Below are 13,709 nucleotides of genomic sequence, written 5' to 3' on the forward strand. Positions count from 1 at the left end.
GAGCCTTAAAAGTCCAGAGAAGCAATCAATAGCACACACCATAGTGGCTTGCTCCTCCTGTCTTGCCCACTTTTTTTCCCCTCACTTCTGCTTCTGAGGGTCACCCCCAGAGTAAACTACTGTGCCCAAATCCAGTCTAAGACACCGAAAGCCTCAGGCTTTTAGCCTCGGGTCTGTGAGTACACACAGGTGAGTTCCCCAGGTGCAAGAGTAGGCCCTCTCTGAGCAAAAGAAGGGGACTCTGTCTTCTCTTTGACTCTAAGAAGAAACTATGATGACCCTTTTCTCGGGTCATCATTTCAAATCATAGTTTGCTGTTTTAGTACACAGTCAAGGAAAATTCTGTATTGATTCTAAAGAGTTTAAAACTTCTCCCTCTTGACTAGAATTGAAATTGTACCCCCAAGCTCCCCAGTCCTACCCCAGATAGACTGCTATTCATAATCCCTATCTTTAAATCATTTTTGACTTGGAGTTGATGTAAATAAGGCACTGCATATTCATGAACTGGTTTATTACCTTTATGCCAAAGTTCCTGTTTCATTTACATGATTTCCTCTCAGAATGGGCAGCTCCTCAAAGACAAGAAACAAGATGTGTAAGTCTCTTTGATATGCAGTTAGGTGCTTACCAAATATACAGCTTTTTCGCTAATGGTGAAAATATTTCTTTCCTCACTTGATGACGAACACCCTTTCTTCTTCTCATTCAGTTATGACGATGGATAAATATGCATGATAAAAGAAATTGTTTAAAATTATATGCATTCTTTCTTATCTAAATCAGTTCAGAACTATCATTAGGACAAATGTCCCAAAGTACTAACGGACCTAATTTTCCAGAGGTCAGAATGTGGCAGAAAGAGGAATGAGCTGGAGGACATTGGGCTAATGGCCGCACAGGCTCGTGTGGGAAAATGGAGGGCCTCGTAGGCAGCGATGACCCAGAGGTGTTTGTCTTCTCACACTCCATCCCCGCTCTGATATTATAAAAGATGCCAACTTTTATTTGATCTCTAATGGATTGTTAGGAGTTCGAGCAAGGGAGTGTCCCTTTTCATGGTCTTTCGTTCAAAGAGTACGTTTCTTTTCTTTCTAACTAATTGCCCCACCTCGTAAGAATGAAGTCGAGTCAGTGGTTCACAGAGCAGTGTATCTCCTGACCAAATTAAATCAACAAAGAATCAGAAGATTTCCTTAGGGCATTCCAATAGCCTCTCCAACTAAAATAACTCCTTCTGATAACTGACAATGCTTGTACAATTTTAAGAGCAGAGTCCTCAATTCTAGCTCGGCACGTTTTCTCACGTCTTTGACATATCACGCTGGCTCGCTGGATGTGAGAAGTGAGAATAGTACCAGGCAGCATACCCAGACAGTCCTTTTGTCCACTTAAAAGCACAGATTCTCTGAACTAAGAATGCTGTCCAGCTAACACAGACGTATTTTTTTTTTTTTATTATGCGACACCCTGATTAGTGTAAAAGAACGGTTAAAAGTACTGTTTCTGGGGCCGCCTGGCAGGCTCAGTCAGTAGAACATGTGACTCTTGATCTTGGGGTTGTAAGTTTAAGCCCCACATTGGGTAGAGAGATTACTTAAAAATAAAATCTTTAAAAAAAAAAAAAAAGATTTTTTTCCTGTTTCTGTTTTCCCCCTCTAATTTAATGCTACAGTTTATTAGTTGGTAGGCAGGTATGTACTAGGTTAGGCATATAAATACTAGGTTCATTTATGAATCAGTATAAGAATGTGCTATTGGGCTTTTCCTAGTTTTGACTAGGAACATTTAAAAACAACAAAGATTAAGTCAATGAAGAAGGCACTGACTTTTATTATAGGTGACATCAAAGCAAACAGATGAATTGAGTTTCTCTGACTACATAAGTGAGAAAAGTCTTATTAGAGATGAGGGCTCTGTAGCCTTGCTGAGATTAGGTCAGATTTGCACTGGAGAGAAGCTCTCTTATGTGGAGCCCAGGGCTGGGAAAACAACAGTAGTTGTTTGAATGGATGGATCAATGACGGAAGAATGAATGAAGGAGACTGAGAAATGGGGTGGCATAGCTTTGTGGCAATTTAGCCAGTTCAAGGTCTTTTCTTCTCAGATGAGTTGCCCTGGGAATGGTCGAGAGGGCTCCGTGCTCTGAGGCCATTGGTCATTAGGAAGATACTACCCAGCAGATGGTTTATTGTCTATTATTGTATTAAAGGGACCTGCATTCAGCATGTTTTCAAAATGAAATCTAAGTAATCATCAAAGGAAACAGACCAATTCAATTTCTTTTTCCAATTTGGAAAATTCAAATAATATGCATGATAACTTTTCCTATTGTATTCCTCATATTTATAAAAGATAAAATAAAATTCAGAAGAGCAAGAGTTCAGACATTAGCACTAACTTTCTCCTAAGCCATCATAGCACACTTGGAAATGTTCAGTGAATGGTCCTGCTATCCTGTTATCATTGGTTCATGAATTCAAAGTGTCTATTGTTTGGGAATCACATTGGTTTCAAAAATTCAGTGCTTTAAAGATTAGTTCTTGATCTCAAATTCCTATGACTCTTTGCTTATCCTAGGGAAATAAATTTGGCTTAAATTGCATACATCACTCTAATTATTTATTAAATTATTTTTAATTATTTTATTAAAATATGGGGAAAAGATTTGCAACAAATAAATGTGATCAAATGAAATATTTACATAGCAGTTACTGGATTTTCATTTTTAAAAGATGATGTGATGTTTTTTTCTTTTTTATTGAAGTATAATTAACAGACAGTGTCATATTAGTTTTGGGTATACAATATAGTGATCGAACAATTCTGTATGTTACTCAGTGCTTATTACAGTAAGTGTACTCTTAATTCCTTTTACCTACCTCACCCATCTCCCCATCCCCCCACTCCCTCTCTGGTAACTACCACTTTGTTCTCTGTATTTAAGAGTCTGGGTTTTTGCTTGTCTTTGTTTTTTCTGTTTGTTTGTGTCTTTGTTTGTTTTGTATGGAATTTCAGAAAGAAAACAAATGAGCAAAACAGATGAGATGAGTTTTTAATTAAACCTTGGTCTCCTCCATGTCCGGTTTTGGTTCCATTTCCTCCAACATTACTAACTAAAATAGCAGGAGTTTAAGGGCACTAATAAACATTTTTAGGGGATCTTACATATTTTGAGTTTGAACTACTTGAGGAGGCACATTAGGTATTCAGCATATTACTATGATTAACACTTTTATCGAAAAATAGCACTTTGCCATATTACTCATGTTTCAGTCAGGTCTTACTTAGCCTACATTCATTCTGGATCCACAAACCAAGGGCCACTGGCCAAATCTGGCTCACGGTCTCTTTTGGTAGGACATATGGGTTAAGAATGACTTTTACAGTTTTACATGATTAAAAAGAATCTAAATAATAATATTTTGTGACACATGGAAATTATATGAAATTCAAATTTAGTGTCCTCAAAGAAAGTTTTATTGGAACACATCCGCCTCATCCCTTTATACATTGTTTATGGCTGCTTTCACACTACAAACACAAAGTTGAGTAATTGCCACCAGAGACTGTAGGGCCCATGAAGCTTGGGATCTTTTCTAGCCAGACCTTTCCACAAGAAGTTTGACAACTTCTACTGTATTCTGTTAGCTCTTTTCATGCCTATAGCCCTGTCCACCTCCCCTCATTTGGCAGCCCCTAGCGTTGGTTACCTTTGAGCCTGAGCTTAGCTCCTAACACTGTGAAGCTTTTGTTCACGTATTAAGTCCACTCTGAGTTTTTTTCCCTTGACACCATAAAAAGCTATCCCCAAACAGATAGGCTGCAGCATGAGACTTCTGGCAGCCAACCCTTAAGATGGTCCCAGCGATCCTGGCCTTCACACCCCATGTGGTTCTCTTTCTGTTGTACTGGGGTTGGTGTTTGTGACCAGAACAATATGGCGGAAGTGATTGTCTGCCATTTCTGACATTACATTATTAAGACACTACTGTTTCATTTTGATCTCTTTCTTGCCCTCTCACTGGGCATCTGACTCAGATCACTTGGCTTGGGGGAATCCTGTTGTAAGAAACCCCATGGAGAAGCCCAGGTGGAGAGGAAGCCACCTGCCAATGCCATGTGAGTGAGCCTGGAAGTGGATCCTCTGGCCCTGGTCAAGAATTCAGAGAATTCAGAGACTGTAGTCCTAGACAACAGTTTGATTGCGGCCTCATGAGAGACCCTGAGCCACAAAATCCAGCTAAGTCATTTCAGCTCCCTGACCCTGAGAAGGCATATGAGAAGATAAATGTTTGTTGTTTCAAGCAGCTAATTTTAGGGTAATTTGTTATATAGCAATAGATAACCAGTATAGAATGTGAAAAGCCTCATATGGTCCACCATGACACCATTTTTATTCCCACTCTGATACCCAGTCTATTTCTGATCATTTTTGAAACGTGCCTTTCTCTCCCTTTTATGGCCTCGCCTCCTCTGCGGAACTTGACTTTTGACAAATTTTTCTTGACTTTGAACTTTTGCTTCTCTTCTCAAACTGGAATCCAGTCTGCCCCTTGGTTGTTGTCCTCTCAGTGACTTGTCCTCTCAGACTCCTTGGTTCACTCTGACCCCAGCATAGGAATCATGTCTAGGTTGTTGATGTCAAGATCTCTTGATCAATATTTTCAATAGGGAAACAAAGTGAAAATTCCTTAGGGAAAAATACATGCTGTGTTTTTATAAGTTATTGTTACCAATATCATTATCTTATTTTTAGCCTCTCATTTGAGATAAGTAAAGGACATAAAAGAATTTTAGAAGCAGGGAGAAAATTTAGAAATGGCATCCTCTGACTACCTGATTTATTTATACATAATAAAAATCTTTTTAATGTTTCTTTACTTTTTGAGAGAGACACAGCATGAGTGGGGGAAGGGCAGAGAGAGGGAGAGACGTAGAATCTGAAGCAGGCTCCAGGCTCTGAGCCCAATGCGGGGCTCGAACTCACAAACTGTGAGATCATGACCTGAGCCGAAGTCAGATGCTTAGCTGACTGAGCCACCCAAGTGTCCCTATTTGTACATAATAAAATGAGGCCCCCGAGGTTAGGTGATGTTCCCAAAGTCACTCAGCTAGTTAATGGAGAGAAACACTATTTAAATGAAGTGAAGGGTAATTGAAGCTAAATCGCGCTTTTTGAGGGGTGGGGGGCTAAGGTGGGGTTTTGCTAAGGATGTCTACCAAGCTCTTCTGTCTGAGTCCTGGTTCAATTATCAGAGACTGGACACTGAAGACAGTGGACCATTGGTATGACTCAGCATGGCTGGGTCAAATAACAGATACTAGATGTGAGTATCCAGCCTCCATGGGAGGACATAAAAACCTTTTATCTACTGATGATGAACTGTATTTTGATTCTATAGATCTGTATTCTACTGTTATACAGACAGAGAAAATAAATCCTGCTTAAGTCTTAGGGGGAAAAAATCAAAACAGGCTGACAATGTGTAGGAACTGGGTGGAAAGTATAGACAGTAAATGGCTTAGGAAATCAATGTGGTGAGAGGAAGTGTATCTTTTACGGTAAGAATGTATTTGTGTATTTCTTGTGGAATTTTTACAAGGCTTTACAAATTTTTACCAGCAATTTCAGAAACTGGGCTTGGAAGTAGAATTTGTGGTTATGTGTTTATAAGCACACGACTCCAACAGTTGTTTCTGTCAAACAAATAAACACAAGTGGATTACAGGCAAGGAAAAGCCAAAATAGTCCAGAAACTGAGACAAATGCCCAGACAGAAGTGAAAGTCACAGGCAATAGATTCAAATACATTTGATTCCCACAAGAAATGGGGTGAAGATGTGGCTTAAGAGATTTAAATGAACTGTAATGAAAAGCTTCTTCATGGTAGAGCTATTCAGGGCAGGAAGGAAATACAGTAACAGATTATTTGGGCAAAGAAGGAATGTTTTCCCTTGCATATTTTATAAATGGAATTAAAAATCACTTGCTTCTGACTAACTGGGTATAGTTCAGCCTATGGGATGAATTAGTCAACATCCTTATTTGGTTAGTAGAGGAAAAAAATAGTAGCAACTTTGATGATAACAGTCAACATGAAATCATATTATTTATTAATATTTTTTTAAATTTTAAGTAACTCCATGCCACCCGTGGGGCTTGAACTCACAATCCCGAGATCAAGAGTCATAGGCTCCACTGACGGAGCCAGCCAGCCTCCCCTACATTAAATCATTTTAAAGTAAAATAAAGGTGTCTGATAAATCTGTGCATTCTAAATACCTAAGTCTTGGTAAATTAACTCAAATTTCATTTTAATATCTCTGTTAGATATCTTCACTTTATTTCTCACCTCTGGCTCAAGTTCAGACCTCCAAATCTTATAAATATTTTAAAACATAGCTATTTTTCCCATTTTTTTCCCCTACAATGGACACATACCGTGTGTAATTAAAAATGTATATAAGAACTACAAGGAAAAAAAAGGCAAATTCCTGGAATACTGGATGCAGTAAAAATCTCACTATTTTGGACTGGTTGGGAGAAAACCCAGAATATTTCATTTGAAACGATGTGAAAGCGTTCAGGTCATTATTATGCATAACATAAACACGGATTAAAAACATAGTTGTTTATAGTGAACAAATAAGAGTTATCTGACTCCAAAAAATAAGTGAGGCTGGCTTGTTATTATAAATGTTCACAACATTTTATCTTGATTGAGCTATTAAGTTAGAGTAGCTGTAAAAGACGACTGAGTTGTTGGGGTGCCTGGGTGGCTCAGTCGGTTAAGCGGCCGACTTCGGCTCAGGTCATGATCTCGCGGTCCGTGAGTTCGAGCCCCGCGTCGGGCTCCGCGCTGACAGCTCAGAGCCTGGAGCCTGTTTCAGATTCTGTGTCTCCCTCTCTCTGACCCTCCCCCGTTCATGCTCTGTCTCTCTCTGTCTCAAAAATAAATATAAAAACGTTAAAAAAAATTAAAAAAAAAAAAAGACGACTGAGTTGTTTGGAAAACCAGCCCCTAGCCACACGTAGTCAGGGTCCTCACACAGAATCTGAATTACCCTGGCGGTTTGACTTCCTTGTCTTCCTTCTCTCTGTGAAGTGACAATCTCAGTTTCTGATTTGTCTAATAGAAAGAGGCCGAGTCAAAGAAAGAAAGGCCGGGCAAGCATCTTGTCTAACTTCTACAAAGGAGCTCAGCAAACCACATGCCAACAATGCAATGAGACTAGGCTTCACATATGATAATTATTTGGCACAGCTGATGTGCTTTAAAATTCAACCCTCAAGGAGTATATTTATCACTCTCAAATGCTTCCATCCTGGTCAAGAAAGGACGCGGGGTAAGGGAATCTTGAGTTAGCCCAAATATCACATTAGAATCTTGCTTATTAAAATGACTAAAATAATGGCTATTCTCATTTGAGAATTTTCACCGCCCCCTTCTTTGTATTGTGACTTTGAGATGTGGTGTAAACTCTCTTGTTTTGTTTGCTTTAGTATCTTTTCAATTAGTAGCTCGGTAGCCATATTAATATTTAAAAACGAACCCCAATTCTATAAATGGTAGAATTTACACATATTCAAACATTTATTTTTATTTTTCATATTGTGATATGTTTTCTGCCAGTTTTTTAAATGAATGAGCATTTATTACTTTTACAATAAGAAAGAAACTCCACTTTAAGGGTTGATAAAAGAACAATGGATTCAGAACTTTGTATCTTTTAGGGGAGGAGGGTTCACTGGCTGTGCCACCCTGAAATCCTGTCTGGAGAGGACGTGGAGGAGATTTGTGGCTAGCAATCTCCCCCAAATCATAAGGGAGGGATGATCTGGGAAGGCCCCAGGCTAGAGCGAGCAGCCACTCCTTTTTAGACTGTGCCTGGGGAAGCCAAAGATCTCTCCTGAATTTCTCAAAGATTCATGAGAAGGAAAAGGAAAGAACTGGTCAGATATAGTAGTCATGCTTAGCTGCAGGGGGTCCATCCCTCGACCTCCAGGAGATGACTGAAACTGCAGATGTTACCAAACCCCATTCAGTTGACCCTTCAACAGCATGGGGGATCAGGAGGGCTGACCCCTGCACAGTTGGAAATCTGCATGTAACTTTAGACTTCCCAAAAACTTAACTAGGAATAGCCTACTATTGACTGGAAGCCTTGCCAACAACATAAAGGTCTTAACACACGTTGTCTATTTTATACGTATTATTTACTGTATTCTTATAACAAAGTAAGCTAGAAAAAAGAAAATGGGATTAAGAAATTCAGAAGGAAGAGAAAATACATTTATATGTACTGGACTGTATTTGCTGAAAAAAAAAATCTGTGTATAAGTGGACCCACATAGTTCAAGCTGGCATTGTTCAAGGGTTAATTATACATATCTATGATAAAGTTTAATTTATAGATTAGGCACAGTAAGAGGTTAACCACAACAATATAAAAGAGAGCAATTATAACAATATACAACAATAATATGTGAATGTGGTCCTCTCTCTCTTTCAAAATAACTTATTGTCCTGTATTCATCCTTCTTCTTGTGATGATGTGAGATGACAACATGTATTCATGATGACAGGAAGTGAGGTGAATGATGTGGGCATGTGACACAGCGTTAGACTGCTATTGACCTGGTGATATGTCAGAAGGAGAATCATCTGCTTCTGGACTGTGGTTGACCGTGGGTAAATGAAACTGCTTCCTCTGCCCTCTCCATGAAGAAATGAGTGTAATTAAAAAAAAAATTCATTAGGCACAGCGAAGGAAACCATCAACAACAACAAATTTCTGCCTACCAAATGGGAGAAGATATTTGCAAATCATACATCCAATAAAGACTAATATTCAAAATATATAAGGAATTTATACAACTTACTATCAAAAAAATGAACAACCTGATTAAAATTGTGCAGAAGACTTGAACAGACATTTTGTCAAAGAAGACATCCAGATGGCTAACAGACACATGGAAAGCTGCTCAACATCACTCATCATCAGGGAAAAGCAAATCAAAACCACAATGAGACATCACCTTACACCCATCAGAATGGCTAGAAACAAAAAGATAAGAAATAACAAGGGTTGACAAGGATATAGAGAAAGAAGAACACTTGTGTTCTGGTGGTGGGAATATAAGTCAGTGCAGACACTTTGGAAAATAGTGTGGAGGTTCCTCAAAAAATTAAAAATAGAAATGTCATATGATTCAACAATTCCACTTCTGGGTATTTAGCCAACTGAATATGAAAATACCAGTTTGAAGAGATAGATGTACCTCTATGTTTATTGCAGCATTATTGATAATCGCCAAGACATGGAAGCAATATAGATTATATATTACAATATATACATTATATATATTCTATATAAATAAAGGAAAATTACTCAGCCATAAAAAAGAATGAAATCTTTCTATTTGCAACAACATTTATGGACCTAGAGGGTGTTCCGCTAAGTGAAATAAGTCAGACAGAGAAAGACAAATACCATATGATTTCAGTTACATATGGAATTAAAAAAAGAAAAAAAAAACAACTAAAACAGAAACAAACTCATAGACCCAGAGAACAAACTGTTGGTTACCAGAAAGGGGGGAAGAGGGGCGCCTGGGTGGCGCAGTCGGTTAAGCGTCCGACTTCAGCTCAGGTCACGATCTCACGGTCCGTGAGTTCGAGCCCCGCGTCGGGCTCTGGGCTGATGGCTCGGAGCCTGGAGCCTGCTTCCGATTCTGTGTCTCCCTCTCTCTCTGCCCCTCCCCCATTCATGCTCTGTCTCTCTCTGTCTCAAAAATAAATAAACATTAAAAAAAAAATTAAAAAAAAAAAAAAAAGAAAGGGGGGAAGAGTTGTGGGGCTGGGCAAAATAGTGAAGGGGCTTGAGAGGTACAAATTTTCAGTTATAAAGTAAGTCATGGGATGAAATTCACAACACAGGGAAAGTAGTTAATAATATTGTAGTAATTTTGTGACAGATGGTAACTAGACTTATTGTGAAGACCATTTTGTAATGTATGAAAATATCTAATCACTATGATGTGCACCTGAAACCTGAAGTATGTTAATTATACTTCAATTTTAAAAATCCATTAGGATGGGGCACCTGGGTGGTTCAGGTGGTAGAACAGCTAACTCTTAATTTCAGCTCGGGTCACGATCTCATGGTTTCTGGGATTGAGCTGTGCGTAGGGCTTTGTGCTAATACATGGAGCCTGCTTAGGATTCTCTCTCTCCCTCTTTCTCTGCCCGTCCCCTGTTCATTCTCTCTCTCTCTCTCTCTTTCAAAATAAATAAATAAACATTAAAAAAATCCATTAGGAAAGTATTAGAAGCAAAAAAGTGTATTCATTCATTCACTCACTTATTCATTCGTTCATATCTGTTCCCTCCGGAGAGGAGAACTGGGTGGTGGCTGGAGATGGAGGGAGACTTACCTTCCAGTGTAGACAGACCCTGTTGTACCTTTTGACTTTTCGACTGTGTGCCTTTAATACCTAGTCAAAAGGTAATTTCCTGAAGAAAATGTGAAAGAAAAAGTACTTTCTAGTTTTTCTTTTTTCCTGAATCACAACACAAGGAAACTAAGATAAAAGTATAAGTAAATACATAAAGTACCACAATGAGATATAATTATTTCTAGGTAAAGGGATTGAAATCTTTTTTTTTTTTTGTCCTTTTTGCTTAGTTGAGATTTACTTCTTTTCTAAAGTGAACGTATTTTGCTTATATTATTAAAATCAAAATAAAATAGAGAAAGCATCACAATGGTAAACACAGAGAACTGTTGTGAACGTTTCCTCTGCACAGGGAGACTTGCTTAATTTTGTGAGGTAGATATTGTTCATAGCAAATAGGAAATTGAAGAAACGAAGTACGTGCCCAAGGTCAGAGTAAGTCCAGTGGACACAGGCAGTCAGGCCCCAGAGTCTGTCCTCTTATCTACTTATCTTATCTAGATAGTATACTATCTCTCAGCAATGTACTACAGTAATTGATAATTGAAAATTATGTAAGAAGAGAAAAAAAAGAACGTAATGTGACTTTACAAAATGATTATAGGGGGCTTGTAAAATAGACCAGACCAATATATATATTTTTTGTAAGAGTAGAGAAAACCCAAAGTGTACTGCGCTCAAAGAGAGAGGAAATTTTTCTTTTACTGATTGCACTAATTGTGTGTAAGTGACACACAATCATTATAAACAACTCAAATAATGTGGGAAAAGTATGAAGGTGAAATGTAAAATGCTATCTTAAGTCCTAAAAGTACTGCTGAATGCCATTCAGTGAACATTGTTGTAGACACCTGTCCATGCATGTGCTCAGAATGGTGGGCAGTTGGAAAAATGTTTTTAATACAAATAGTACTCTTAATTTTGTTAGGATGTCCCTGGAAGGGGAGGGCCCTCTCGCCAGCGCGCAGGAAGAAACTGAAGGGCAACCAATCACCAAGCGCCAGCACAACCCAATGGAGAGCCCCAAGCAGCGCGCCGGAACAAACTGAAGGTCAATCACTGAGTGCCAGCACAATCCAAAGGAAAGCCCCAATCGGCTCTCCAGAAGGAACTGAAGGTCAACCAATTACCGAGCGACAGCACAACATGGCACGAGAGAAAGACCCACCGGAGCCTAAACCCGGAACTGCTACAGCTTAAATACCCTACCCCACCATACCCGGACACGATTTCTCTGACTCCCTCCTTGAGTCACGGAACCTCGCCCGGAACCCTCGTTCCCAATAAAGCCTTAAACTGCAAAAATTCTTTTTGACTCTAACTCCTATCTTTACCCCGCACAACGCCTGACACTAACATTTGGTGCCAAAACCCGGGAGGAGGTGGTAGCTCGCCTCACTCGGCTGAACTCCCCCCTCCTCACCAAGCCAGATGCCAACCACCCTACTCTCAAGAGCCTACAGGAGCCGGTAAGTAGGACAGACCCCTCCTTCCCCCCTTCCACCTACGGCTGACACCCACGAGAGATATCTCGCAAGTCAGTCTCCTCTCCTCCGCATGCCGCAAGGCCCCTTATCCCAACGCGAGGGATGCCTCGCCTTGCCACGCCAGTGGGGAGTAACGAGTCTAAACCGACTCGATCTCTTAACCCCCTCCAATGTCTGTTTAAAAACTTCCGGCTCCTAGGCTTACAAGGCGAACTTCGTCATAACCGACTCGTCCGCCTTTGCACTGTAGTCTGGCCTCAGTACAAATTAGATAATGATTCTCAATGGCCACCTGAGGGTCTTTACAATACCAAATCTTAACCGATCTGGACAATTTCTGCCATCGGCTGGGAAAATGGGGAGAAATACCCTATGTTATGGCCTTTTGGGACCTCAGGTCTCGCCCCCACCTATGTTCCTCCTGCCCCTCTGCATGTGTGCTCCTTGCCCGCCCACAACCCCGCATGACCCCACCTCACCAACTTCCCCGATCTCCCACCCATTAGAGGATCTAGCCACGCCACCCACCGGCCCTCGCCCCCCCTCCATACCCCAAACTTCCAGCCGTCCCGCCCTCCTCTCCCATATCATCCGGAACTCGTGCTCAGGCCCCTCCCAGCGAACAGACCCCAGCGGCCATCCTACCCCCAGCGGCCATCCTACCCCCAGCGGCCATCTTACCTCTCCGTGAGGTGGCAGGACCTGAAGGCCTGGTTCGGGTTCACGTCCCCTTCTCCCTCCAAGACTTGTCCGCCATCAAAAAGCGCCTAGGGTCATTCTCAGCAGACCCCACCCAATACATTAAGGAATTCCAATCCCTCGCCCAAGCCTACAGTCTCACATGGTATGCCATTCATGTGATCCTCACCTCTACCCTCACCCCTGAGGAGAGGGAGCGCATCCAGGCCGCAGCCAGAGAACATGCAGACCAAACCCACGTGACCGACCCCACTATGCCCGTAGGAGCCGATGCGGTCCCGGCGGCCGATCCCAATTGGAACGACCAACATGCAGGCAATGGTCACCGGCGCCGGGACCAGATGATCCGATGCCTACTAGCAGACATGAGGGCAACCTCAAACAAATCAGTAAATTTTGACAAACTTTAAGAAATAATACAAGACCCCCATGAAAACCCCACAGCCTTCCTTAGCTGGCTCACAGAGGCACTTACCCAATATACCAGACTAGACCCTGCCACCCCCGCCGGGGCCACGGAATCAGCCACCTATTTTATTTCCCAATCATCCCCTGATATTCGAAGAAAACTAAAAAGGGCCGAAGACGGCCTTCAAACCCCTATGGCTGACCTGGTAAAGACGGCTTTTAAAGTTTTTAATGGCCAAGAGGAAGCTCAAGAACAACAGTGACAGGCCGTCTCCAACAAAAGGTACAATTACAAACCCAAGCCTTGGTAGCTGCCCTGAGGCCAGCCGCAGTAAAGCCCTCTGGACCACGGCCCCCTCCGGGGCCTTGTTTTAAATGTGGCCAAGAAGGCCATTGGTCTCGACAGTGTCCCCATCCCAAAAAGCCTACCAGTCCATGCCCATTGTGCCAACAAATGGGCCACTGGAAATCCGGTCGTCCTAACCCAAGGGACGACAGACTCGCAATGCCTCCACGTGACGAGGCTTCACCCGGATTGGACTCTGCCTTCCAACTGCTGGAGATGGAGGACGACAACTGACGAGGCCCAGACTCTAACTCCGGTGACCCACGCGGAGCCCAGGGTAAAACTCCAGGTAGCGGGTAAGTCCATC

General features: G+C 41.3%; 1 long non-coding RNA gene across 1 annotated transcript in view; it reads right to left on the reverse strand.

The window, feature by feature from the left end:
* Window positions 1-519: 519 nt before the first annotated feature.
* LOC128777063 (uncharacterized) overlaps window positions 520-13,709 on the reverse strand; it is a 48,521-nt gene continuing 35,331 nt past the window's right edge. Inside the window, exon 3 of the long non-coding RNA XR_008422217.1 lies at window positions 520-575. This is a non-coding gene — a long non-coding RNA (uncharacterized LOC128777063). The remainder of the gene's footprint in view (window positions 576-13,709) is intronic.

Source organism: Panthera pardus, unplaced genomic scaffold, assembly GCF_024362965.1.
Source record: "Panthera pardus isolate Hobbes unplaced genomic scaffold, ASM2436296v1 HiC_scaffold_15, whole genome shotgun sequence".
NCBI lineage: Eukaryota > Metazoa > Chordata > Mammalia > Carnivora > Felidae > Panthera > Panthera pardus.